The sequence below is a fragment of the Heterocephalus glaber genome, unplaced genomic scaffold (genome assembly GCF_053883595.1).
Source record: "Heterocephalus glaber isolate CG9 unplaced genomic scaffold, H.glaber_assembly_v1.0 deba00001481, whole genome shotgun sequence".
Lineage (NCBI taxonomy): Eukaryota > Metazoa > Chordata > Mammalia > Rodentia > Bathyergidae > Heterocephalus > Heterocephalus glaber.
The window spans coordinates 31,897,226-31,924,754 of NW_028258317.1; the positions used below are offsets into that span (position 1 = coordinate 31,897,226).

Sequence of the window (27,529 nt, forward strand, 5' to 3'; positions counted from 1 at the left end):
TGACACCTATAAGAAGCAAGCAATAACAGTACCAATAAGGAGGTACTGTTACATTTGATAGGAAGAATGAAAATGAGCTGTAAATTTTATTCAAAACCTTGGTATTTTTTTTAAAAAACCCTCAGATTGATTTTGTCTTTTTGCTAGAACTTCCAAAATGTTAAGGAACTACTTTTTTCATTTCCCTTTACATTTTGTTCCTTAGTTTTACTTTGTTGTTTATATCCTCTCCCCCTTTAAAGTTGGCATCCCACTGCCTTTCCTCCCTTTCCATGTCTCCCTCCTTTCTTGATCCAAGCCAGTTGTCTCAGCCCTCACTGTAGCCGGAGGGCTTCCTGTTGCCTTCTGCCTGAAGATCTCCTAAGGGTCTCTCACTCATCTTTTGTTTTTAGGAGACTATGAATGGACTTCTCCACTCTTTATGGGAATACATTTGAGCAAATGAGCAAGGGTGGAGGGTGTGGAAGTAGGGAGTCTCTTAACCAGACATAGTGCCCAGTAGGAGCCTCACCCAGGGTTGCTGGGCTGGTGTGAATGGAATGGAAAACAAGTATGGTGGTAATCAAAGTTAAGGCAACTGGGAAAACTCTTGCGGGGTTACTTATGACAGCTACCCTGTGCCACAGTAATTTTTTTCAATATTTTTATTTTAGAATGTTATCTGTAGCTAAACACAAATATTCCTGTCCTCTGTTTGAAAATGTTTGAAAGATAATTTTTTATTTATTATAGGACATTTCATCTGGCAGAAAGATTTTATTATTCTATTATAGTAGTTTTATGTTTCTTTTTAGACATTGTTACATCGTTACCTAGATAAGGATTTAATTTTGTGTCTTGATACAAACAGTATTTTAAAGGACATAATACTTATATTCTAAAGTTTTTTAATAGAAGTTTTGGGTTCCTAGCAAAATTAAGCAGAGGAAACTGAAATTTCCCATATATCCTGTGTCCCTCGTTATCAACCAGAGTGTTATGGGTGTTATGTTCTGTGACCCCTCTGACATATCATTGTCACCTAAAGTCTATAGTTTACATTAGGGTCAACTCTTGGCGTTGTGTATTGATTTTATGGGTTTAAAAAGTTCTGTTGTGGTATGTATCCACCCTTACAGTATTGCATTGAAAAATTTCACTGCCCTAAAAATTCTCTGTGTTCTGCCCGTTTGTCCCTCCTTTCCTTCCAACCCCTGATAACTGTTCTTTTTTTTAAATTGTCTCCATAGTTTTGCCTTTTCAATGTCATTTACTTAGATTCATGTGGAATCTAATCAGCCTGTTGACTGGTTTCTTTTCTCTCTCCCCCCTCCCCCTCCCCCTCCCCCCCTCCCCCCCCCCCCCTCCCCCTCCCCCCCCCTCCCCCTCCCCCTCCCCCCCCCTCCCCCCCTCCCCCTCCCCCTCCCCCCCCCTCCCCCTCCCCCCTCCCCCTCCCCCCCCCCCCTCCCCCTCCTCCCCCTCCCCCTCCCCCTCCCCCTCCCCCCCCCTCCCCCCCCCCCCTCCCCCTCCCCCTCCCCCCCCCTCCCCTCTCCCCCCTCCCCCTCCCCCTCCCCCTCCCCCTCCCCCCTCCCCCCTCCCCCCTCCCCCTCTCCCCCTCTCCCTCTCTCCTTCCTTGTACCAGTGATCGAACTTGGGTCCTTGTGCTTGCGAGGCAGGCAGCAGAAACCGCTGCGCTAAATCCCTGGCCCCTTTGACTGGTTTCTTTGACTTAGTAGTATGCATTTATGTTTTCTCGTGTCCTTCCCTTCCTTTCATGTCCTGTCCTCTTTCCTTTCATAACTTTTTGTGACTTGATAGCCTATTTCTTTCAGAGGTAAATAATACTCTATTGTCTGAATACACCATAGTTTATTCATTCACCTCTTGAAGGGCATCTTGGTTGGTTTGATATTTTGATAGTTATGAGTAAAGGTGCTATAAAATCTATGTTCATGTTTTTGCTTGGACATAGTTTTCAACTTGTAGGTGAGTACCAAGTAGTGCAATTGCTGGATTTGGTAATTTTTTTTTTTTTTTTGCAGAACCAGGGATCAAACTCAGGACCTTGCACTTGCCCCACAGGTGCAGTGCCACTGAGCTAAATCCCCGGCCCAATAAGAGTATGTTTTGTCTTGTGAGAAACTACCAAAGTGGTTGTATCATTTTAGATAACCACCAGCCACAAATGAAACTTCTATTTATTTCTCTACACCTTCACCAGTACTTGTGTTGTCTGTGTTATGGGTTTCACCCATTCTAATAAGTATGTAGTACTATCTCATTGTTGTAATTTTATTTTCCTGACAGCATGTGGCATGGAGGGAGCATTTTTTAATGTACTTATTAGCTGTCTGTATCTTATTTTATGTGGAGTCTGTTAAGGCCATTGGCCCATTTTTTATTGAATTGTTTGTTGTTGTTTTAAGAGCTTTTTGTATATTTTGGATAACAGTCTTTTATGAGCTGTCTTTTAAAATAATTTCTTCGAATTCATAACTTCTCTTTTTATTCTCTTGACAATATCCTTTGCAAAGTAGAAAAACATTTAATTTTTATTCATGTTTGTTTTCATTAATTTTATGGTATATTGAAGATTTGTTTTCCCCCTTGAAGCCCATGCTGTGTGATAAGCTTCCTTAGATATTTGAAATGAGAGGGAACGAATGTCACATATTACCATAAAATTTAATATCTGAAAACAGCCCTTAGAGTATTAAAAAATTAGTAAGCAATAATTATATTTTCTAAGAAGTGATCACATTGTTGTGGTTCAGAATGATCATATTAATGTTTTGGAGGGGAAAAGCTAATTTTAAAATGTGATATTGTTTTCTTCTGAGTTATATTATGCTTTGATATCCAGTTTTCTATTCCTAAGCATAATTATTTGATTGAAATGTCAGTTATCCAGGAGTTTTCTACATGGAGCTTATTTCTGTATTTTAATGACTCTTTAAAAATATCAAATGCCATGGACTGTTTGCTGGTGGTTCTGGGAATCTTTTTTTTTAAAGAAAAAACTTTTTGAATAAAAACTTAGGTTCTACAAACAAATGTGCTTGTATATTTTTACATTTGATTTAATGAGGAAATTTTCTGTACTGTTACTTCAGAATGTTTAAAAATCTACAACAGTCAGAACTAAACTGTAATTTTCCCTTTTAATATCAAATAGTGTCTTTCTTCTTGTAGTTCCTGTCATGCTCCTGTTAGTTCCATGTTTTCTTCCACTGCATGCTTTCTTTGCATCTCCTCTTTTAGATTGCTGTTAATGTTGAATAGTAAGCTACACTGAATAAATGGAACGAGAATATTATGGCTATTTTCTCAGCAATTAGTGAGTTCTAGCTGGTCTTAATTGCTATGGTGTCATGAACAATAAGGAATTTCTCTTAATCACTTTATTATTATTTCTCTTCATTGATTTCTTTCAGTAATTATTTAAAGAACAGAAAACACTGAGTGTTACTTGGGACCACTTTTTTTTTCACCTTCCCCTGCTCACATCGTCTATATCTAAAATTCTCTGGAAACCTTCCTTTTATAATAAAGCTACTTGAAATGTGAGCTGGAACCAAAAGTCTCACTAGGGGCTTGGATTTGGGTTACAATTTCTTCTGTTGTCTCAGTTTATGTCCACTGTTGCATAGCTACCATATAGTGGCTTTCCTAATGAATGCTATGTCATTCCTAATGTGCCTTGAATTGTCCTTGTGTCCTTGAAGTGTTGTACTCCACCTTCTCAGAATGTGGCCCCTTGCACAGGGCTGGCTGATTATTTTCTCTTCATTCAGCACTTTCTAACCATCATCCTCTCGAGGAAAGTCAGTGCTGTCTCCCAGGCAGTCAGTCACCCCTGTTTTCAGTGTGCCCAACCTGTGTATGTTTCCTTCCCATGTTCTTAATGTTAGTCTCTATTATTTGGTGCTGTTCTTTTCATTATTGTCTAGTGATCTCTGTGCCTCCCTCTTTTATGAGACTTATGCTGCATAAAGGAAATTCATAGGTATACCACTTAGGCTGGAACTTCTGTAGTACAAAGTAATGGGATTGGAGTATACATTAGTGGTAGAATACATGTGAGTATCTAGGTCAAATCTCCATCACTGAAAAATCCTCCACCAAAATATAAATAAAAAAATACAAAATAATAACAAAAATTCAAAATGGTAAGTTGTCCTGTTTATCATGGTTAGCTTTTTTGTTTCTGTCAGCTGTGTTTTTTCCTTTTAATCATGTTTTCTTTCACATCCTATAAAATCTTATAATTTTCTCTGCTATTATATTTCAGTTTTTGTCAGGTTTAGTATTTTTTATTTTTTATATTTTGGTACTGGGGTTCGAACTCGGAATCTTGCGCTTGCGAGGCAGGCAGCAGAACCACTGAGCTAATTCCCTGGCCCATGGTTTAGTACTTTTCTATTACATTGAAAAGTTTTATTCTGAGGTAATTCTATACTTGAGGATTTGCAAATGTAGGGAAAGGCTTTCCTGTACATACATTACCCAAGTTCTTATGTTAACATTTTAAATAGAACAATTACTGCAACAAAGAATTAAGTTTGTTGCAGTACATTATTTCCTCACATTTCACCAGTTCTTTACTAATGTCTCATTTCCATTCCAGGGTCTAAGCTAGAATCCCCCAAATGCATTTAATGGTTATGTTTCTTTAGTTTGCTCTGGGACAGTTCCTCAGTCTTTCCTTGTCTTTTATGTCCTTGACATTTTAGAAGAATACTTTTTGGATATTTGCACAGTGTCTTTCTTAGTTACTTTTATTGTCACTGAGACACAATATCCAACATCCACAAGTTAAAACAGGAAAAGTTTATTTTGGCTCACAGTTTGTAAAGGTTTCAGTCCATAACCGGCTGGTTCCAAGGCAGGGTAGAATGACAGAGGGGTATTGCAGAGGAGAAACAGTCCATGGTGTGGTAGGCAGGAAGCAGCAGCAGCCGCCACCACCTTCGCCACTGCTGCCACCTGCATTCCTTCTGTCCATCCAGGCTACAGGCCTGTTGATTCATGCCACCCACACCCAAGGTAGAGCTTCCATTATCCACACCCAGAACTATGCTAAACCCCTTTAGTTATCACCACCCTAATCCAGCCACCTCTGAAAAGCCTCACCTATGAGCACATGAGGCTTTGAGCAGACATCTGAATACAAGCCATAACAGTGTCCCTTGATTTTGGGTTTGTCCACTGTTTTCTCATGACTGAATCTAGGTTGTATGCTATTGGGAAGGATTCTACTGAGTTGTGTCTTTCTCAGTGCATTATATCAATATGTCAATATTTCAATATCTGTTAATGATGTTAACCTCATTAGTTTGTTTAAGGTGTTTTTTTTTTTTTAGAACAAAACAGGTATATTTCTACTGGACTACCTGATATAGTGTGGTATGATGGATGGATAGTGTGGATGACAAATAATACAAATATATTTTATTTGAAATAAAAAAATGCTAATACAGCTTTCACTTAGAAACAAACTCTTGCATGAATGTTATTATTGAGCAAAACAAAGTTGAAGCATAAACAGCCTTCTTTTTTTTAACATGTATCTGGAGACAGGTAGGAAGACACTACTTGGTTTTTAAAAAAACTGACCTCCCTTTAAGGCCTGGTCATAGACGTGTAAACAGTGTAAATGAATCCACCCTTATCAGTTGTCCTATCATATCTCTGTCTCCTGTGTATTCTGAGATCACACATTTACCTGCCACTATATTTGGGAAGGGTTGCTGTATCACAGTTACTTTTGAGTTCTTGATAGGCAGGACTAAGAGTAATTTGGAACAAATTTTACATCCTATTTAGAAAACTCTAGTATTCCCTTAAATAACAAGTTACAATAGAGAGATACTGCCTAGAAGTTACTCTTTTCATTTTGGTTTAGTTTTAGTTTTTGTGATTTATAGAGCTGTTTGACTCATTTGCTTATAGTACAGTCCTGCCACAAAGTATTAAAGGACGTGATATCTGTGATTCCTGCAACAACGCATTTTTCAGGTTTTACTACATCCACAGTATGTCAGCAGTTCTAAAAAAACAAAAAAACAAAAAAACAACAAAACAGAAAAACAAAAATGTAAATGGGTGAAATTCTTCTAAAAATGCAGGTGTCAGTACCTACAATAGGGAAGACCATGAGAGAACCCCCTCCTCTCCAAAAAAACAATCATGTTCATGTGCAGGGAATGTGGTTCAAGTCTTTGGATTTAAAAACAAGTTCCCCCAGAAAAGCTGGCTATCATGGAATTTCCAGAATGGTTATTTTGGCCCCACCAAATGGACCTGAAAGACCCCAATGCTTAGTTTAAAAAAATAACAGTAGGGCTGGGGATTTAGCTCAGTGGTTCTGGCGCCTGCCTTGAAAAAAAATAACAGTTATGAGATGCTACAAATGATGATGAAAGCAGTCAGAGGGAGAAGAATGAGTGTATCTTCCATTTAGCTGGTTTGTAACACAGCCTCTTTAGCTGTTGGATCAGTAAAACCACTGAAGTACCAGAAGTGCTTTGAAGCATAGGAGTAAAAAAGTACTGAACATATTATCTAAACAGTAGCAGGATTTCATGGTTAGGAAAGTTTTCTAAACAGTAAAATGACTCCAAGATAGAGCTCCCTTTCCAACAAAAAACATAGCAGGTAAAAAAAAAGATTTACAAGTAGATATAGTAATAACAGAAAATTACAAGGCAGAGAATACGAGGTCAAGACAATGCTATAGGTTCAACAGTATTCCATGAGGCCAGAAAATCTGCTAAGTTTGAAAGCCCTAGCAAAATACCACTTTTGTTTATAAATCACATATTTATCATATGACCATGTGTTGAATCATTTTCTTTTCACATACTGAAGAATCCTACAGTCAGCCTTTAAGCATTCTGCATTTCTTTGCCAATCTTGTAACTGAGTATCTTGTTCCAGTCGATTTTGGTGCGGGTAACTGGAAGCTGCCGGCACACGGTCTTGAATGTGGTGTCTGACATTGTTTGATAGTTTTCACTAATCGCTGTCTCTACTCATTTTCTGCATTCTCTGTGATTTTAATAAACTCCTTCGCAGTTTGGACTTCATTCAAAACATTTATTGAATCTTGCACATCTTTATGACTAACCAATTGAACATTACCATCTTCATAACAGTGAACTGGATCTTGAGCACTCCAACTACCTGGGCTGTAGATGGAGTGATGGTGAACTTCCACTCTGATCTCCAACAGCCATTCCAGAAATTTTTAGGCTGGAACTGGTGGCTTTCAATACACAATAATAGTCTGTTGCCGATCTATAGTTTTAGCATATACAGTACAGAAGCCATTGGAATAATGATCTTTCATATAGGCTCTTAAAGCACTGTCACAGGATTCTCTCCAAGACTTCAAACTTCCATCTATTTCCTCTGGCTGGGGGTCACTTGCTTCTTTCTGTAAGTGATCAAACTTAAGGGAAATTTTGTTTCTTGGATCTAAAAATCTGCTGTTACCCAGATTACCATGCTCTGTAATTAATACCTGATCTTTATATCCTTCTATCTTCACAGGTGTGAACTGATCCATATTATACTGACGAATGCATGCTGCCCCTTCCCTCAGGAGATTGTCATTGTTAAGTAGTAGCCAGACATCATTGAATACTTCATTAAACTCCCCTGGAGGTGCATGAGTGATGAATTTAGCAGCTATGTGTACCTTTTCCTCATCCGACACCCGATCCTCGAAGTCTGCCATCTTAGGGTGGTGTTTTTAAAAGTCATCTCTTCTATCAAGTTACCGTTTTTCTGTTTATGATTATAATATTTTCAGAGATATTTGGTGACTCTGTGATATCTTTTACCCATTAATTTTTTGCTTTTTACCTTGAATTTTTGCCTTCAACGGTTGCCCTTCTGTGGTATTCTAATCCTTTTATAACTATTAATTGGAATTATTCTGTAAGGAAAAGTTCCTTGTTATTCATTCATTTATTTATATCATTGTATGCCTCATGTATATTTATTCTTTAGTCACATGGTTGTTGTTTGTTTTGTTGCTTAAATCATTCCAACTTTGGCCAGTGGGATTTCTTGCAGATTGCCTCCAATGTATTTCAACAAATCTTCATCTTTCCTGCAGTCTACTTCTGTATTTTCTGACTCCACAAGATGATTAAGGCATATTTTGCTTTTCTCTCCCTCTGCCTTGAATTCAGCCAGTTTCCCAAAGATCCTTAGTTTATTTTCTTAGGAGAGTTGTGTTTAGAAACCATGATCTGGATGCTCTTTGTGATCTTTACTTCTGTTTCCTCTCAGTGGATACGGCTTTGAGATATGTGTTTCTTTTTTGATGTTACTTTTGTAGCCTTCTTAAACAAGTAGTAACTATTGGCCTGTAAGTTTTTAAAATCTCTATACAAATTTCCTTCCATTTTCTTTTTTATGTTAATAAGGGAATCTGTCCAAACTTTAATGAAATTATAATACTCAATAAATGTTCTGTAACACAGGGCTATGAGCTCTTGAAAGTGATCAACTTACCCATACTACCATACTACTACATGAACAATAAATAAATGTCTATTGAGCAAAGTAGAATTAGACTAATTTAAACAATACAAAAACTAAGTATAACTAATAACGTGTAACATTTTTCCTTAAATTGGTTAGTAATTTCAGAAATATTATTGAGAATTTAGTAGATAGTTAAAATGTGTAGTTGAGTTTAATACATTTTCAGTTCTTTATTCATGCTCTCATAAAACTAATACACTCTCCTTGGGACAGATTTTGCCTGATAGCTTACCTATTGAACTTGCTAAAAATATTTTAGGAATTGGAGTTATGTAGAATCTGTTACCAGTTCAAAACGTCTACCTTATTTCCCTACATTACTACAACTACTTTGGCACCCTGTTAGGAGAAAAAAATGTTGTTTCTTGGTTCAAGTGTATCTGGAAATGATTCTACATACTCTGTAGGTGATAGAGCATTATGATAGGCTTGGATAAAAAAGAAATAGATGTTTCTGTTCAGCTTAGCAAATAAACTTTTATAGTAGTATGTTCCTTTTGGCATGACAATTATTTAATATAATAACATTCCTAAGACACAGAAAATGAAGACTAGCAGGGGGATCTGACAGGTGATGAAAGTTTTTGGAAGTAAGCCAAGGAATGAGAGCAGTAAGACTGTTGGAATTCTCTAATTAAATGTAATTGAAAGTATTTGGGTATGTATACATGTAGAGTTGCTTTTCTTTTGTTTTTTTTGCCTTTCACTATATGTTTGTAAGGCATTTATGTATTCTCCTGTGATATATAACATAGCATGTCTAGTGACATTGCTTATGAATCATTCTCTCGTGTGTGAGCAAATGCTGTTGCTTTGGTGCAACAGAATGTACATTGGCTCACGTTTCTTCAGACAGAATCTTTACGTCAGGGGATGTTTGCACAAGCTTGATGGAGGACTGCAGGTGGGCACCCAGGTAAGGTCAGTGGGCCTACCTTCCAGGAAGAGGTGGCTGCCCGAAGACCCAGTCAGTAGGACCCAGGTCAAGATGGCAGGTTTACAGCAGGCGCCAGTTGGGACCTTCGGGAACTTGTCACATAAACATCCACAGAGCAAGAGAAAAAGATTTTAGCTGCTTCAGCAGTCTAAAAGATTTTACAAAAACAAAACAAAACACCAAAAAAGGTGGGTGGAAGGAGCAAAAAAAGGCTGACTTCTTGCAGTCATTGCCATCCCACAGAGAGACTACTGCCTACAAACACCAGCTCCCTCCCGCCCCCTCCTTTTTCTTTTATCCACCAGATACACAGACTAAAAACTGTGGTTTTAGGTGACCACAGCCCAAGGGAGGAAGAAAAGGAATTTTAAACCCCGTGTACCTTACTTGAAAGATCCAGCAGTTATAAAGCCTAGCCCTCAATTACTTACTAATTTAAATTACCTTGTCAAACTGCAGGCAGTCTTGGTACCATATGTCCTGCCCTACAAATGATCCCATCTTCTCATTTATTATAAATAATTGGGCCATTGCCTAAAACTTGTCTCCTGCAGGGCAGGAAACTCTGGGAATCTCTTGTCTCCCAGACATTTCTGGTAGTAAGCAAGAAACACATTTCACTTCTTAGAACACATACTGCTTATTCTTGAAAGAAGCAGTGAATAGAGGAACTGATAATGGTTTGAGAAAATTATCTCAACTCCCTTTTGAGTTCAAATCTAATAAATAAACCCTAAAGATTTTTGCTTGCTCCAGGTCTTAACCTATCTTTATACATTTTCATTTCATACCTGTCCCACTAACACCTCGCAGCCAGATCCAGGGCACAGACTATCTTGGGACTCACGCCCTCACCAGCTTGAACCACCAGTGGTACATGGATGACATCAGGTGGCTTGAACCACCAGTGGTTGGGCATTTTAATTAACATCAGAGGATGTAATTCAAATCACAGCTGCCTGGCAGCAAGACATACAAATTAAATTAGGCTCTGTCATGACTGTGTTAATCATAAATTGTCTTATGGGCCTGATAGCTGCTCCTTTGATAAGCAACCTATTTGAATCTTAATTTCTGGCCAAACAAACCAACCAAGAATAAAATCTTGTCTGGTGCAGCTACACAATATTCTGTTAACTACTGGTCTTAACAACTGGTTTGAGTGTTTTATTGGTTTTCAGTCTGGAGATCCACCTCAACTGAAGTCTGTATCCATTGGAAAAGGGTACTGCAGTCCCACACTTGGGTGACATTGCTCCATCCAAAGGCCGCCTTCATGGAGATGACCAGCCACTTGTCAGAGACCACCTCATCCTGGACACTGAGACCACCTGATAGTGTCTGTGGGCTGTGTCTCCTAAAGCACAGAGTGGACACAGGGCATTTTCTCCTTTTCTCCCTAAACCCCTGTGTGCTCAGCCCTTAAATGCTTTCTAGACTTCACCTCCTCCCACTTCCTTGGTTGGTCCATCCAGCTGTCCATCCAGGTGTCTTATATGCCACCCCTCGTGGCTGCCCCCTTGGGGACATGCAGACACAACCTACTTGACTGGCTCCTTTATCATACCTGCACTGTGCATATTTGACACTAACCAGTCTCTGGCACAGTTTGGCTTCATGGAATTTGTACTTGCTTACTTTGAACATACCAGTAAGAATTCTTCTCAGGAAACCTGCCTGGATGATGCCCTCCAGCCTAGGAAAGGGCTCAGCCCAGGAAAGGGCTCAGCCCAGGAAAGGGCTCAGCCCATAGCTCTCTGTCCTCCCCACTTACCGACTGGTCCAGGACATTCCCTGCCACCTTTCCATCCACCCTCACTGGTGTCCCTTTCCTCTCTTGGATCTATAATGACCTACTTCTGTTATTTCATGTGTTTTGTCTTGTTGTGTCCTCTGTTTCATTCAGTCAGCACACCCAGACCTAACTTTTTTTCCCAGCCAAAGCTGTTCTAGAGAGTTTCTGTTGACAGGAAAAATCCTGGACACAGGTCAGACAGGAGAGGAATCACAAGAGTGTCTGCCAGTATAAACCCATCTCTTGAGAAAGAGACACCTGGTCACAGGTCAGACACTTAGGTCTTGGCTGTACTCCAGGACAAAGCAGTAGTCCATGAAAAGCGTGTTGTAGATACTCACAAGCTCATCTCCTAGAGCCTCACTGTGACTGAGCTGTGTGGAGCTGCCACTCTTCTGAGAGAGACTCCCAAGACCAAATTGGAGATAGATGTAACAGCCTCAGCTGCTGCTCTTCATGTCTTCTCTTAAGTATTGGAGAGGTTTGATTGTCTCCATGTTTAATCATTCCGCACAGTGGAGGAGGTATGTAGGTATTTAGGTAAAGTCATTTCACAGCTGGTGATTCAAAACGGCAAATGCCATAAACAGCAGGGTTTCTAACCAAAGGTTAGCTGTGCAAACCATGTGTGGTGTGAGGCAGGATCTGTCATATAAGTGCTTTGTTGGTGCAGTGTAGTTACAGGAGATGCCCGGGTGATGGTCCTACCTGTTTTGGAAACCACAGTTACCTATTGCTGAGAACAGAATGTTGAAAACAGTCACTTGCGTTTTTAAAAAAAGACAATACACATGAACTTTACTTAATGATACTGTGACCTGTTATGTTACTGAAACAGCACTGTTAGAGTAAAGTTTTGAGGGCTGCAGGATAAAAATACTTGCTTGTAAATGTTCTCTATGGATGGATAGTTTGAGGCAGTGGTTCGGAAACTTTAGCAGGTTGTAGAACCAGAAGCTGAAAAGCTTGGTTTAAAACCAGCTGGACTTCTTCCCCCAAGTTTCCAAATCAAAACTGCCTGAGAATTTGTACTTTTCAAAGTTCCCAAGGGGTACTCAGGCCTGTGGCCCTTGGCATCATGATTCGAGGACCTCAGGTTAGGGTAAGGGGAACATGGCAGATACCTGAGGTCACCGATTCACGGTGGAGTCTCATTGCCATGTTAAATTTCTAAGAAAAATCTATTCCTCGATGAAAACATTGTAAGGTTAATGGAAATTTCAGACCAGGAGCCAGATTAGCTGTATGTTCTCGAGCCCCTAAAACAACACTCTTTCTTGGAAGCAGAACAAGAGCAAGTATTTTCTGCTGAGAGAAGTGGAGTAGGTCAGTAAGTCCTGAAATCATGAATATTTTAGGTTAGTATTTATTGAAGGAATACTTTTGAAAGCTTGCTCTTGGAGTGCTTGGGTTAGAAAGGGAGGCAGAGGTGTGTCTCATGTTCAGCTCAGACTGGGAAGATTTTCTTCCTCTAGGGTCAGCTGCCCATTCTGCTTCTCTGGGCCAGGGGTGGCGGGGAGGACCCTGCGGTCTCACTTTCCGGTGCTCTGGAATTCCCTGCTGACCAGTGGCTACTGTTGCCACTCTCAGAGTTGCCTCTCTGAAATGTTGTCTTTTCCTTCCTTTTTTAGTAGGTACAGGTGTGCGCACGTGTGTGTGTGTGGGGGGGGAGGTAGAGAGGGAGAGGACTCTGTGTTTGTATCTGATACATTTACTGATGCTTCATAGCTTAACTCCTTTCCTCTGATCTTATAAGGGAATACACTGTTACATTTACTTCTGGTATTGCTTTTGGACATGGAATTGTGAGATAGTATATTGTAAAGTATCAAGCATAGAACTCATTGTATTATACTTTATATTTTTTGGTAGGTTTATTTTTTTTTTTTAACTTGAAAAAAAGTATTGTGATAGTATCTCACTAATTTTATTATGTATTTGCATGTATTTCCAATACTGGAGATGACTAGTTTCATTTGATCTTAATTACTTATTTTTCTTCTAGGTTTTTAAAAATTATGACTAATACATTTAATTTATAAATCAATCACCTCAGAAATTAATAAGCATGCTTACACACATACACGCATGTATGCACTCTGTATGTCAATGGTGATCTGTATCAGTCTGTTGTAGTGACCAGTGTTGTCATGGTATGTTTCTTCCACATCATCTCTGTCATATGGTCAAAAGTAGACAGGTTTTAAATTTAGTAAGTTGACTTTGAAATTATTTCTATTGTGGGAAGAAATATTTTAGCAGCTATACTTCAAAGGACTACTATCTAAAATATATAAAGAACTGAAAAAAATCAGACCCTCCAAATTCAAAGACCCAATTCAAAAATGGGCTTCTGAAATGAACAGGCATTTCTCAGACAAAGAAGTAAAAGCAGCAAATAAGCATATGAAAAAATGTTCAACATCACTGGTCATTCAAGAGATGCAAATGGAAACAACACTGAGATTCCACCTCACCCCAGAAAGAATGGCTGCTATCAAGAAATCAACCAATAACAAATGCTGGCCAGGGGTGTGGGGAGAAAGGAATCCTTCTCCATTGTTGGTGAGAGTGCAGACTGGTGCAACCACTGTGGAAATCAGTATGGAGATACCTCAAAGAACTAGGGCTACAGGTCCCATTTGACTCAGCTATTCCCCTGCTGGGGATCTTCCTCAAAGAATTAAGAGAATCATACTACAGCGATACATGTGCACCCATGTTTATACTAGCACAGTTTCTAATAGCTAAAGCTTAAAAACAGCCCAAGTGCCCATCAACTGGAAACTGGATAAAGAAGATGTGGGTTTTTTATTTTTTATAAAATGGAGTACTACTCAGCCATAAAGAACTAGAAACTGGAGACATTTATAGCTAAATGGATGCATATTGAGGCCATACTCTTAAGTGAAATAAATAGGACACACATGTGTAAATAACGAATCGTTTCTCTAGTGTGAGAAACTGAAAGTGTAAATAAGGGTTAAAATGATTAAAATGAATAACTGATAATTTGAAATAGGAAGAAAGGTCCAAAGGGGTAGGGGTGGTGGGAGGGGAAGGGGAAAGGAAAGAAGGGAAAGGAAAAATTATGAGAAAAGAACAACAACAAAAAAAGAGGTGGAAGAGGCTTCCAGCCTGGAGGAGGCTTCCAGGTAGGCATGCCACAGCTCCCAGCACAGAGGAGGCCTCCAGGTTGGCTTGCCATGGCTTCCAGCCCAAAGGAGACTTCCAGGTCGGCGTGCCGCAGCTCCCAGCCAGGAGGAGGCTTCTGGGTAGGCATGCTACAGCTCCGAGCACAGAGGTGGTTAGCCGCCCCCCCCCCCCCAAATGAGAAGACAAACAAGCCTAAGAAACAGACTTCCAGATCACCTACAGCAACCCCAAAAAGAAACGAGATGGAACACTCTGATACTCAACTACCTGGACTCCCTAAACTAGCAACGAAAGAGGATCTGGAAAAAATGAAATCAGAAATAATTTCTCACATAACAGCAAAGATTGTGCCCATAGTGCAAGACATGATTAAAAAATCTAGAGAGGGATACAGATAAAAAAATAGAGGAGCTGAGGAACATGATGGAAGGCCAACATAGGAAACAAATTGAATCCATAAAACAGATGCAAGCAGATTACCAGGAGATTACAAACTCGATTGAAAGTCTATGCAGCAGAATGAGCACATGTGAGGACAGAATTTCAGACATAGAAGATAAGATTGCAGTTAGTGATCAGGAAAAGAAAAAATTCTTTAAAATTGTAAAGGACCACAAGAAATCAATCCAGCAGCTGCTAGATGATGCAATGAAAAATAACAGAAGATTGATTGGTGTCAATGAAGAAACAGGAGAGAGTGCAGATGACATAAAAAAAAACTGTTCACAGAAGGGATGGCAGAAAACTTCCCACGCAGGGGAAAAGAATTTGCCATACTGATAAGCGAGGCATATAGGACTCCAAATAGCCTTGATCAACAAAAATTCTATACTTAGGCATATAATTGTTAAGATTCCAGAAACACAACAGAAGAACAAAATTCTACAAGCAGTTAGAGAAAAGAAACAAATCACATACAAAGGAAAGCCCATCAGAATCACAACAGACTTCTCAGTGCAAACCCTCAAGGCAAGAAGAGCTTGGAGTGATGCATTTCAAGCCCTAAAAGAAAACAGCCTCCAACCCAGATTGATGTACCCTGCAAAACTATCTTTCAAAATGGATGGAGAAATAAGATACTTCCATGACAAAGAGCACCTTAGGAACTTCATGAATACCAAACAAGCACTCCAAAACATTTTAGACAAAATCCTAGGAAAAGAAAATGAGGATCACAGCCCCAGGAAGCCCAGCAGAATGAATCCACCGGGCACAACAAGAAATTAAAAGCAAAGGGGGAAGATCAAACAAAAAAAAAGTCATGACAATGATAAGTAAATACGTTTCAGTTATAACCATCAATGTTAATGGTCTCAACTCACCAATCAAAAGAAATAGACTGGCAGAATGTGTCAAGAAGCAAAATCCAACAATATGCTGCATACAAGAAACACACTTAATTCAAAAAGGAATTCATAGACTGAAAGTTAAAGGGTGGAAAACAATACTCCATGTGACAGGAACCTGAAAAAAAATAGGAGTAGCTATCCTCTTTGCAGATCAAGTGGATTTCAAACCCACACTGATTAGGAGAGACAAAGAAGGACACTATATCCTTGTAAAGGGAACAATCCAAGAGGAAGAGATGACAGTCATAAATATATATGCACCAAATACAAATGCCCCCAACTATACAAAACAAATATTAATGGACATAAAAAACCATATGTGCACTAATACAGTAGTAGTGGGGGAATGTCAATACCCCGTTGTCTCAAATAGATCAACTAGACAAAAAAACAAGCAACGAAATACTAGAACTCCATCAAACTCTTGAACAATGAACTTAACAGATGTTTACAGAGTGTTTCACCCCACAAAATCAGAATACACATTATTTTCAGTTGCACACGGGTTGTGCTCCAAAACAGACCACATACTTGCTCATAGAACATATTTAGGTAAGTGTAAAGGAATTGAAGTTATCCGCTGTATATTATCAGACCATAGTGCGATGAAATTGGAGATCAACAGCAAAAGATACTGCAAAAACTTCATAAACACATGGAAATTGAACAACACTTCTGAATAACCAATGGTTCACAGAGGGAATTAAAGAAGGAATCAGACAGTTCCTTCAAATAAATGACAATGACAACACAACATATAGGAATCTATGGGACACAGTGAAAGCAGTCTTATGAGAGAAATTCATAGCAGTGAATACTCATATTAGGAAAACAGAGTGAGCCCAATTAAACAACCTGATGCTGAACCTCAAGCTTCTAGAAAGAGAAGAGCAGGACAAACCCAAAGCTCATACAAGGGAGCAAATTATAAATATTGGAGCAGAAATCAATGCAATGGAGACTAAGAAAACAATACAAAAAAATCAATGAAGCCAGGAGTTGATTCTTCGAAAGAATCAACAAAATTAACAATCCCTTAGCCAACCTTATCAGAAAAAGGAAAGAAAAGGCCCAAATCGATGCAATTAGGAATGAAAAGGGTGAAATTATAACAGACCCAGCAGAAATCCAGAGGATCATCAATACCTACTTCCAGAACCTATACAACAATAAGATGGACAACACAGAAGAAATGGACACATTCCTAGACACATATGAATTACCAAAGTTGAATGAAGAAGACCTAAAAATTCTAAACAATGCAATATCAATCAATGAAATTGAAAACATAATTAAAACCTTACCAACCAAGAAAAGCCCAGGTCCTCATGGCTTTAGTGCTGAATTCTACAAGACACTTAGAGGGGAACTACTGCCACTACTGTTCAGACTCTTCAATGAAATTGAAAGGGAAGCAATACTCCCAAATTCATTCCTGGAAGCAAGCATCACCTTGATCCCCAAAGCAGAGAAAGACCCAACCAAAAAAGAGAACTATAGGCCAATCTCACTAATGAATGTAGATGCAAAAATCCTAATTAAGATACTGGCAAATAGAATGGAGAAGATCATCAAGAAGATCATACACCCTGATCAAGTGGGATTCATCCCAGGGATGCAGGCATGGTTCAACATAAATCAATCAATGTAATACACTGTATCAATATAGCCAGGGTCAAAAACTGTATGATAATCTCAATATACGCAGAAAAAAGCACTTGACAAAATCCAACGCATTTATGATAAAAATCCTACAAAAAATTGGAATAGACAGTCTTTACCTCAATCTGATAAAAGCCATCTGTGAAAAACTAACAGCCAATATCATACTAAATGGTCAAAAACTGAAATCCTTCACACTAAAATCAGCAACAAGACAGGGATGTCCACTATCACCACTCCTGTTCAATATAGTTTTGGAAACATTAACCACAGCAGTAAGATAAGAGAAAGAAATAAAAGGAATAAAGATAGGAAATGAAGTCAAATTGTCATTATTTGCAGATGACATGATACTCTAGATCAAGGACCCCAAGAACTCCACCAAAAGTCTTGTAGACTTAATAACCAAATTCAATAAAGTAGCTGGATACAAGATCAACACACAAAAATCAATAGCTTTCCTCTCCACGAACATCAGACCCACTGAGAGAGAAATAGGGCAAACAGTTCCTTTCACAATAGCATCCAAAAAACTGAAATACCTAGGAATCAACCTAACAAAAGAAACCAAAGACCTCTTCTCTGAAAACTGTCGCACTTTGAAAAAAGAGATTGAAGGGGATATCAGAAAATGGAAAGATATCCCTTGCTCCTGGATAGGAAGGATCAACATAGTGAAAATGGCCATACTTCCAAAACTGCTATATAGATTCAATACAATCCCAATTGAAATCCCAGCAGCATACTTCATGGACCTTGAGGAAGCAATCCAAAAATTCATTTGGATTAAGAAGAGACCCAGAATAGCAAAAGCAATTCATGGCAAGGGGGTATTACAACCCCCAACTTGAAACTATGCTACAAAGCTACTGTGATAAATACAGCATGGTACTGCCGAGGAAACAGACCTGAGGACCAGTAGAACAGATTAGAAGATGCAGAAACAACTCCAGACACACTCAGCCACATCATCTTCAACAAAGGAACCAAACATCCTCACTGGAGGGAGGGAAGATAGCCTCTTTAATAAATGGTGCTGGAAAAATCAGGTTTCAACTTGTCAAAGGTTAAAACTAGACCTATATCTCTCACCGTGCACTAAACTAAAATCAAAATGGATTAAAGATCTAAATATAAAAACAGAAACCGTGAACCAGCTGGTACAGAGGTTAGGTCGAAGTCTTGAAGACATTGCTCTAGGAAAAGACTTTATGAACAAAACCTCAGTTGCCTGTGAACTGTCACAAACAATCAACAAGTGGAATCTCTTCTTATTAAAAAGCTTCTGCACAGCAAGAGAAACCACCAATAGTGTGAAGAGACAACCCACAATGTGGGAAAAAGTTTTCACCGATGTTCCCTCAGACAAAGGTCGTCTATCTCAAATCTATAAAGAACTTAAAAAAAATCAGACTTCCCAGATTTAAAGACCCAATCCAAAAATGGGCATCTGAAATGAACAGACATTTCTCAGAAAAAGAAGTAGAATTGGCAAATAAACATATGAAAAAATGTTCAACATCACTGGTCATTCGAGAGATGCAAATGAAAACAATGCAGAGATTTCACCTCATTCCAGAAAGAATGGCTATCAAGAAATCAACCAATAATAAATGCTGGCGGGGCTGTGGGGAAAGAGGAACCTTTCTCCATTGTTGGTGGAAGTGTATACTGGTGCAACCACTGTGGAAATCAGTATGGAGATACCTCAAAGAACTAGGACTACAGTTCCCATTTGACCCAGCTATTCCCTTGCTGGGTATGTTCCCCAAAGAAGTAAAAGAATCATACCATAGTGATATATGTTCACCCATGTTCATAGCAGCACAGTTTGTAATACCTAAAGCTTGGAAACAGTCCAAGTGCCCATCAACTGGAGACTGGCTCAAGAAAATGTGGTTTTTTAAAAAATAAAATGCAGTACTACTCATCCATGAAAAATGAGAAATTAAGAGAAATTTATTGCTAAATGGATGCAGATTGAGGCGATACTCTTAAGTGAAATAAATAGACACGTGTAAATATGGAAGTTTCTCTGGTGTGAGAAACTGAAAGTGTAATTAAGAAGTAAAAGTTATAACAGATAATGTGAAATAGGAAGAAAAGGGGCAAAGGGGAAGGAAATGGGAGGGGTAGGGGAAAGGAAAGAAGGGAATGGAATATGAGAAATGAAAAAAAGGAAGCAAAGTCTTTGTAAATAGGGAAGGATGGAGGGGTTGAAGGAAGGGCAGGGGAAGGGGGAAAAATCAGAACCAAGAGAGTATGTAAAGGTGTATATCCAATGATGAATGTCATTATAATGTACACCTAAAATGTACCAATAAAATGATATACAGAAAAAATGGAAATGAAGTCTATGTAAGTAGCGAAGGGTGGAGGGGATGAAGGGCACACAGTTAATGAGGAAAAAAGAGGAACCAAGATTCATCATGTACAGGTAGAAGCACCCAGTGACAAATGTAAACATATTGTATACCTAAAATATACCAATAAAAGAATTTAAGAAAAAAAAAGGAAATTGTTTCTATTTTTTACAAAATTAGGTGATGCTATTTACATGATTCTCCAACTTTAATTGTTTAATGTTTATTTCATATAAACACATTGAAATGATGAGGTCAGTAGAAGCAGAGAATTAGAATTCATTATTTTTAATGCCTGTGTAGTAGTCTATAAAAAGACTCAGTTGTGATTTACTTAGCCCTTTTCTAGTGTTGGTAGCAACTACATTTCCAGTTTTTTTCCTTATAAATAGTAATAGAATAGCTTTCCTAAATATACACCTGTAAATACTGGTATTTCCAGTTGTTGAATAAACACTAAAATGAGATTCTTTGATTAAAGGATGAATAATTCACCACAAGGTTATGTAGACTTTTAACCCTTCCTCCAAGTAGGATATGAAAATGCACATTTCTTTATAGCACTGCCAGTTCTGATTATTGACAGTCACTAAATTTTAGCAATATCAACTTTTAAATTTGCATTATTTCTGCCTGTTGGGAAGATTGAAGGGCTTTTAATGTTTTTCATGTATTTACATTTGTCCTATTCCTTTCTCATTTTTTTCCTCGAGTCATTTGCTTATCAAATCGTTGGAGTTCTTTAATGATATTAATCCTTTGTCACGTGTGTTGCAAATATTTTCTTCTAGTCATCATTTACTAGCAATGCCTTTGTGTTTTGACATACAGAAATATTAAATGTTTATATATTATAGTCTGTAAATCTTTCCCATTACAGTTTTGTGAGGCTTTTTTTTTTCTCAGTACCAGGGATCAAACTCAGGACCTTGCACTTGTGAGGCAGGCACAGCACCACTGAGCTAAATCCCTAACCCTCCCTGTCTGGTTTTGTACAGGGTATATAAAATATTTTCACATCTGATCTCCATAATACTCCTGAGATAAATGAGGAGTACTGTTCATATTCTCATCTTTAGATGAGGACTCTGAATTTCAGAGAAACCAGATGCCTTGTCCAAGGTTGTAAGTGGTAGAAATCAGATTTAAACTAAGTTTAAAAATTTTTTTAAAAACATCTGAGCTGGTTGTAATGGTACACAGCTATAATTGCAGCACTCTTGGGGGCTGAAGAATGATGATCACAAGTTTGAACCCAGCCTGGGTAATTTAGTGACTTAGTGAGACCCTATCTGAAAATTAAAAAAAAAAATTCTGTATCTTGGCCATTGAACTGTTATGGTTGAGAATTCTTTTTATACTAAGAGTTAAGTCACTTGGCACAATATCAAACAAAAATCTGTGGTATTGATGAAACGTAGTTATATTCTGCTTTCAAGGAATTTGTGATACAAGAGAGTCATGTTGTTAGTGAGAGATGTATTGCTATGTATATGACACAAATGATTTGAGCTGTGGTAAAATCACCTGTAGTGCCAGGCTGTTTTTTTTTAAACATAGAGTCATAGTGTTTTAATTGTTCATACTTAAAAACAACTACAAACTTTAAGTGTAGATATTAATGAGTACTTTTCTCAGAAGAAGGAGCAAAGCTTGAAGAGTAACAGATCTCCAACGAATTCCCAAGGGCTTCTTTCTCAGCACCCAGGCGTTTAGTGACTCCAGGCCACAGCAGACTATAAGGTGGTAACACATTTATCTGGAGACCAAGAAGAGTTACATGGGATGCAGTAAACAGTTTCTCTTACGGTGGCTCACCTGAAATTTGAAATAATAAAAAAAGTAAGAAGAAAAGAGAAAAACAAACAAGAGTCATTGGTAGGTATGCAGGCTTCAGTGATTTGAGTTACTGGACGCAGCAAGACCCAGTCTGTCCTCTGGATGGAGTGGGTTGTAAGGCCCCTCTCAGAGCTGATGTGCGCGGGACACAAACCACTGTGGGTGTTGCGCATACCTGAGGAAATGTGGAGCCCAACACAGTAGGTATCTCTCTCACCTAGAAGTACAGAAGCTGCATGCTAGCTCCCAGCTTCCACTGGCTTTTGGGTTTGTAATTCTTTGTTGAGTCTTCACAGCCCCAGCCCAAACAATCCCTGGACTTTTAAAGTAAATGATTTAAAATGATATCAGGTGCTATGTTTATTTGGTTAAGAGTTCCATGTGAAATGTGATGCCATAAGATAGAGATGATTTGAGCTGCGCATGTAGCTCAGTGGCACAGTGCCTACCTGGGAAGAGCAAGGTCCTGAGTTCGATCTCCAGTACCAAAAAAGAAAGAAATGATTTGAGTACCATATAATTGAGATCCTTAGCCTTACATATATGTGCATTTATATTTTTGGCTATGTCCATGGAATCTCTATGTAGTTATTTCATAGTTATTTTAGCTAACATACCAAATACAGTTTGTCACCAGAGTTTAAAACTTTAATTTGTAAATTTATTACTTCTATTTTTTTTTTAAATTCGAGTAACTCATCTATTTTATCTTGAATTGTGTGAAGTCTAACTGTAGTCTGTGGTTATCTGCCTAATCCTTTCTTGTAGCCTGAATCTTTAACCGATCTTTTGTCTTCTTCATTCTTCACCACCAACGTTGACTTCCAGTTCCTGCTGAAGCTGTGACTGGGGTTTTGTTGACTAGAGTTTCTTCCTTTAGCTCCAGATCCTGGGGTGATAGTGTTGTCTCTGGAATGGCTTCTCTCCTGTCTCTTGCCATCTGTAAACACTTTCATTCTGCCTTTAGTGGATGGGCCTCCTGAGGATACATGATGCAGAGTGTTTGTGAAAGGAAACTGATGAGACTGAAGATGGTGGGATGTGGGGAAGAGGGAAGGAGTAGATCTGTTGTCATCATTTTATGTGTTGCAAATGTTCTGTGAATTTTCATTCACCTGTGGTTTTGTGAAGTCAAAAAAATTTTTTCACAGGAAAGGTGTAAGGGTTTTAATTTTAGAGAAGTCTCAAAAGCATGGTACTATAATTATGGCCCATAGTAAACCCTAAAGTATTTTTCTGTGATGCACTGAAATAGAACCTGTGTTTTTGTATTAAGCAGCAGGGCATGAAAGTTTGAATATCTTGTTATTTAATTTTAAAATACAGTATGTTTCCTTCTCCATGTAACATGCCTCCTTTTATTATTTTAATGTATAATATTTTGATGCCTAGTCTTGATTTGAGGTACACTTTATTTAGATTGGTAATATATTCTTACAGTAAAATTTTATTTTAATATTTAACATGTTGAACCAGTTGACTTATCTATTTTCTTTTGGTAATAGACTGCATGATACTATGTGATTGCTTAATTTTCTCCCAGTACTGCTGCTCTTTGAGGAAGACAGTGAACTTGCTATAGTTAGTAAATAGGCCTTACATGTGTGGATATGAGGAACTTGGGAGCTTGAGAACTCATCTGGTAGCTTTGAGCATGAAATTAATGTTGGTTTTGATTACTGTGTTTGGGAGGTTTGGAATGGAGGAAGGAAACCTGTAAGCCATGCTTTTGCTTTTTAAAGCATGCTTCAAGAAAGGTTGTATAAAATTTGTTCTTATTGTAAATATCTCTTTTTAGTGATACCATTGTCATTTAAAAAATACAGAAATTTTGAGTTTACTGGTTACTTGAAATAGGCGATTTTAGGTTTAAGAAATATTTCCTTAACTTTTCATTACACATTGATGTTCTTTTGTTTTCCAAAAAAGGTAAGAAATAAATTGCTAAAGATTCTCAAGTAACAGACTACAGATAAGAACTTGTAGACTATTTATAAGCACTAAAACTTGAGAATTAGTATGAGCAGAACATTTGATCTGAACTCAGCTTGCCCTTAACCCATTTAAAAAAAAAATCCATTAACTGCTAAATTAATTATTTAAGGAAAAGAGTTCTTTGCCCAAAGTAGATATTGTCTTTAAAATTTACTCCTCAATTTGGTATTAAACTTGCTTCTACCTGTTGGAGGTTTTAGGGTACTTTGTGCTCTTGCTGCCAACTGAATGCATAGTAAGTATTGATTTGATACAAAGAAAATTGATTTTATGTGTTTGAGAAGGATTCATTTATGGAGTACCCCCCCATAGCAAGTAATTAACCACTACTTTATTTTTGAATTAATCAAATTGGGTTTCTACTGGTAGATTTTGATTACATGCAGTTCTAACAGCTTCCAGATACTCTACTCTTTCCCATATGCTTACCATATGCTGAGTAAAACCCATGTAGAATAAATTAGTGTAAGAGTAAGAACACTTAGTTCCTTTGTAGAGTTCATCTTGAGTGACAAGACAGCTCGGAATCCTTTTAGCTATGAGGCACCTTTTGAAAAGTGATATGGAAAAATAACCCATTTATGTTTGCCAAGGTCTGTTTTCATAAATGTAAATTTGAAAGTTCATTAAAATTTTGGCATGTGATTTGGAATGCATAACTGGAAATGAGTCAAAGCCAGAAATCTGTATCCTTATACCAACAACATGTTTCATTGAAGATTGGCTTTGTGTAGTTGTTTAATATTTAAAAGGTTAAAAAAAAGAAAATAACATTTAGTTAATGGTGTAATGGTTCTGGAAAACTCAGGATGGAGAGGCTGTGGAGGCAAGTGAGAGCTAGCAGTCCCTGAATACTCACCAGCTGTTACTTTGCACATATGTGGCTGGTAACTTATTGTCTCTTGTGTTTTAGAGACAAGACAGAAATGCATATTCTCTTTATCATCTTTGAGGAGGCAAAATTGGAGCTTGAAGGACACTTCAGATCCCATAAGAACAGCTGAAAGATGGCCAGTCTGGGTCAGAGTTAGGTGGTATCTAATGCTAGGAGCTGGGTGAGCAGGAAATTCTTGGACATAATCCTAATGTTACATGCCTGGCCTACTCTTAACCTGTAACACAAACCATCCAAGGTGAGCATGTAAAAGCAAAGGGTAAAAGGAAAAACTCACCAACCGGTGGTGCAGTCAAGCTCAGTTCTCATCTGTAATAAGAGAAAGGCATGTTACTACTGTTCTTTTGGATACCTTCATATGTGGCATAGGAAGCAATGCTACAGCTAAGAATGAAGACCAGGAATGATCGTAGTAGGAAAGTTGGTACTTTAGAACTTACAGTTTAACCTCATCAAATTCTTAGCCTCCACCAATTATTTTTTTTACTGTAATATATATGTACTTTGTACAGATTCCAGTGTTATTCTGTTACTCTTCTTTATGACTTTGTTTTTAAAGGTTTTTGTTCCATGACATCTCAGGCCCTTGGGTTTTTACATTCCAATTTTGTTAGATGGAAAAAAAATTAAGTTTATAATATGGAGAGTAAGAGGATTGCCAGGATGAAGAGTCACACTCCTGTAGTTTGTGAATGTGTCTTTAACCCATACCCTGTCACTTAGTATGCCATTTATAGATAATGTTCTATAATTAACAGAGGTCTTGCAAAAAGTAAATTTAAACTCACTATCATCGTGGTTTATTTCCCCTCAGCCAATCTGACTCTTGATACACGCTGCTCCCATTCTGTAGATGCTCACTCTGACAGGATGCTTTGGTCACCTTCCCCAGCCCAGCCAGCGGTTCAGTCACCACGCTCGCCACTCTGACACTGGCTTTTCACTCTGCCCCCATTGCCCTATTCTGGGCCCTCCTCTCCTGCACATGAATTTAGTAGTTTTTCCTGCTTCCCCACTCCGCGCCCCCCCCCCCATTTTCCACATATGGCCAATTACTATTCTGAAAACAAGGGTCTCATCAAGTTTATCTATTTCTTTTTTAAAGATATTTTTATTCATTAGGTGAAAGTTATATGTATTTGTGATGCACAACATGGACATTGTGAATGTGTACACAAATGTGTACATTGTGGAATGGGCAAGTTGAGCTACTTAACACATGCATCACCTCACATACTTAGCTTTTTTTGTGGTGAGCACCCTTAAAATCTATCTGCTTTGTGATGTTCAAAATAGAGTACACTGCCATTAATTATATCATCTATACAATATATCTCTTGAACTTATTTCTCATGTATACCTGAAATTTTACATTCTTTGAACAACATCTCCCCACTCTGCTCCCAGCCCCTGGAAATCACCACTCTACTCTCCACTTCTATGAGCTCACCTACTTTAGATTCCATAAATGAATGAGTTGTGTAGAATTTGTCTTTTTTGACTTGGCTTATTTCATTTACTGTTTTCTGTGGTTGTCTGAGTTATCATAAATGATGATGATTTTCCTTTTAAAGGTCAAGTAATATTCTGTTGTGTACATATACCACATTTTCTTCATCCATCTATGAACACTTAGGTCTGTTCTGTATTTGGCTGTTGGAAATGCTGCAGTGAACAGGGAGGTACAGATGCCTTTTTGACGTACTGGTTTCATAATTTTTGGATAAATACCCCACAGTGGAGTTAGTGGATAAATGATTTAATTTTTTAGGAGCCTCCATACTGCTTTCCATAATGGCTATACTAATTTACATTCCTACCAAGTGCTTAAGGGTTCCTTTTTCTCTATATCCCCACCAATACTTATTTTTCTTGTTTTTGATATTAGTACTCTAAATGGAGTGAGGTGTTACCTCATTGTGATTTTAATCTGTGTTTCCCTAATGACTAGTGATGTTGCAAATTTTTTCATAAATATGTTCATCATTTGTATGTCTTCTTTGTAGAAATGTTTATTGAACTTTGTTTCTCATTTTTAAATAGGGTTATTTTCTTACTAATGAATTGCTTGAGTTCCTTACATATTTTGGATATTAACCCCATATCAAATGTGTGGTTTGTTAATATTGTCTCCTATTATGTAAGTTCATGCTATTGCTTATTTCCTTTGTTGGAATAAAGAAGCTCTTTATTTGATGCAACCCCATTTGTCTATTTTTGCTTTGGGTTTCAGTGCTTTTGATATCCAAAGAATCATTGATTAGGCCAATGTCATGTAACTTTCTCCTTTTTTTTCCCTCTAGTACAGTACCTGGAACCATTCTTCAAGTTCACTTTACTTGTGACTCTCCACAGGCCATTCGTTCTGTATACCCTGGGCTTTTAAAATCTTATTTTTTTAAAAAATGTTAATTGAGGGCCAGGGATTTAGCTCAGTGGTTTCACTGCCACAAGGACCTGAGTGCGATCCCCGGTACAAAAAAAAAGGTTAATTGATACATACTTGGACATATTTATGGGGTACCATGTGATAATTAAATATATGGAAATGATGTATAGGGGTCAAATCATGGTAATTGGCATTAACATCTCTGCAAACATTTTTTGTTTATGTTGTGTACCACGAGATTTTGCGTATGCTTTTCCCTTTGGAAGTAATGAGTATCCTTCAATGCATTCACAACTCCAGACACACTCAGCCACCTCATCTTTGACAAAGGAGCCAACCACCCTCATTGGAGGAAAGATAGCCTATTTAATAAATGGTGCTGGAAAAACTGGATTGTAATTTGCCACAGATTAAAACTAGACCCATATCTATCACCATGCACTAAACTAAAATCAAAGTGGATCAAAGATCTAAATACTAAAACAGAAACACTAAACTTGCTGAAAGATTGGTTAGGTAGAACTCTTGAAGACATTGGCATAGGAAAAGACTTTATGAACAAAACCTCAGTACGCAGGAACTAGCACAAAGAATCAACAACTGGGATCTCA

The 27,529-nt window shown here is 38.0% G+C and overlaps 1 protein-coding gene and 1 pseudogene across 4 annotated transcripts in view; one reads left to right on the forward strand and one right to left on the reverse strand.

Moving 5' to 3' along the window:
* Mllt3 (MLLT3 super elongation complex subunit) overlaps positions 1-27,529 on the forward strand; it is a 334,605-nt gene that overhangs the window by 80,069 nt on the left and 227,007 nt on the right. The gene's annotated exons all lie outside the window — the stretch shown is intronic.
* Positions 6,802-7,720, reverse strand: LOC101696554 (F-actin-capping protein subunit alpha-1 pseudogene; annotated as a pseudogene).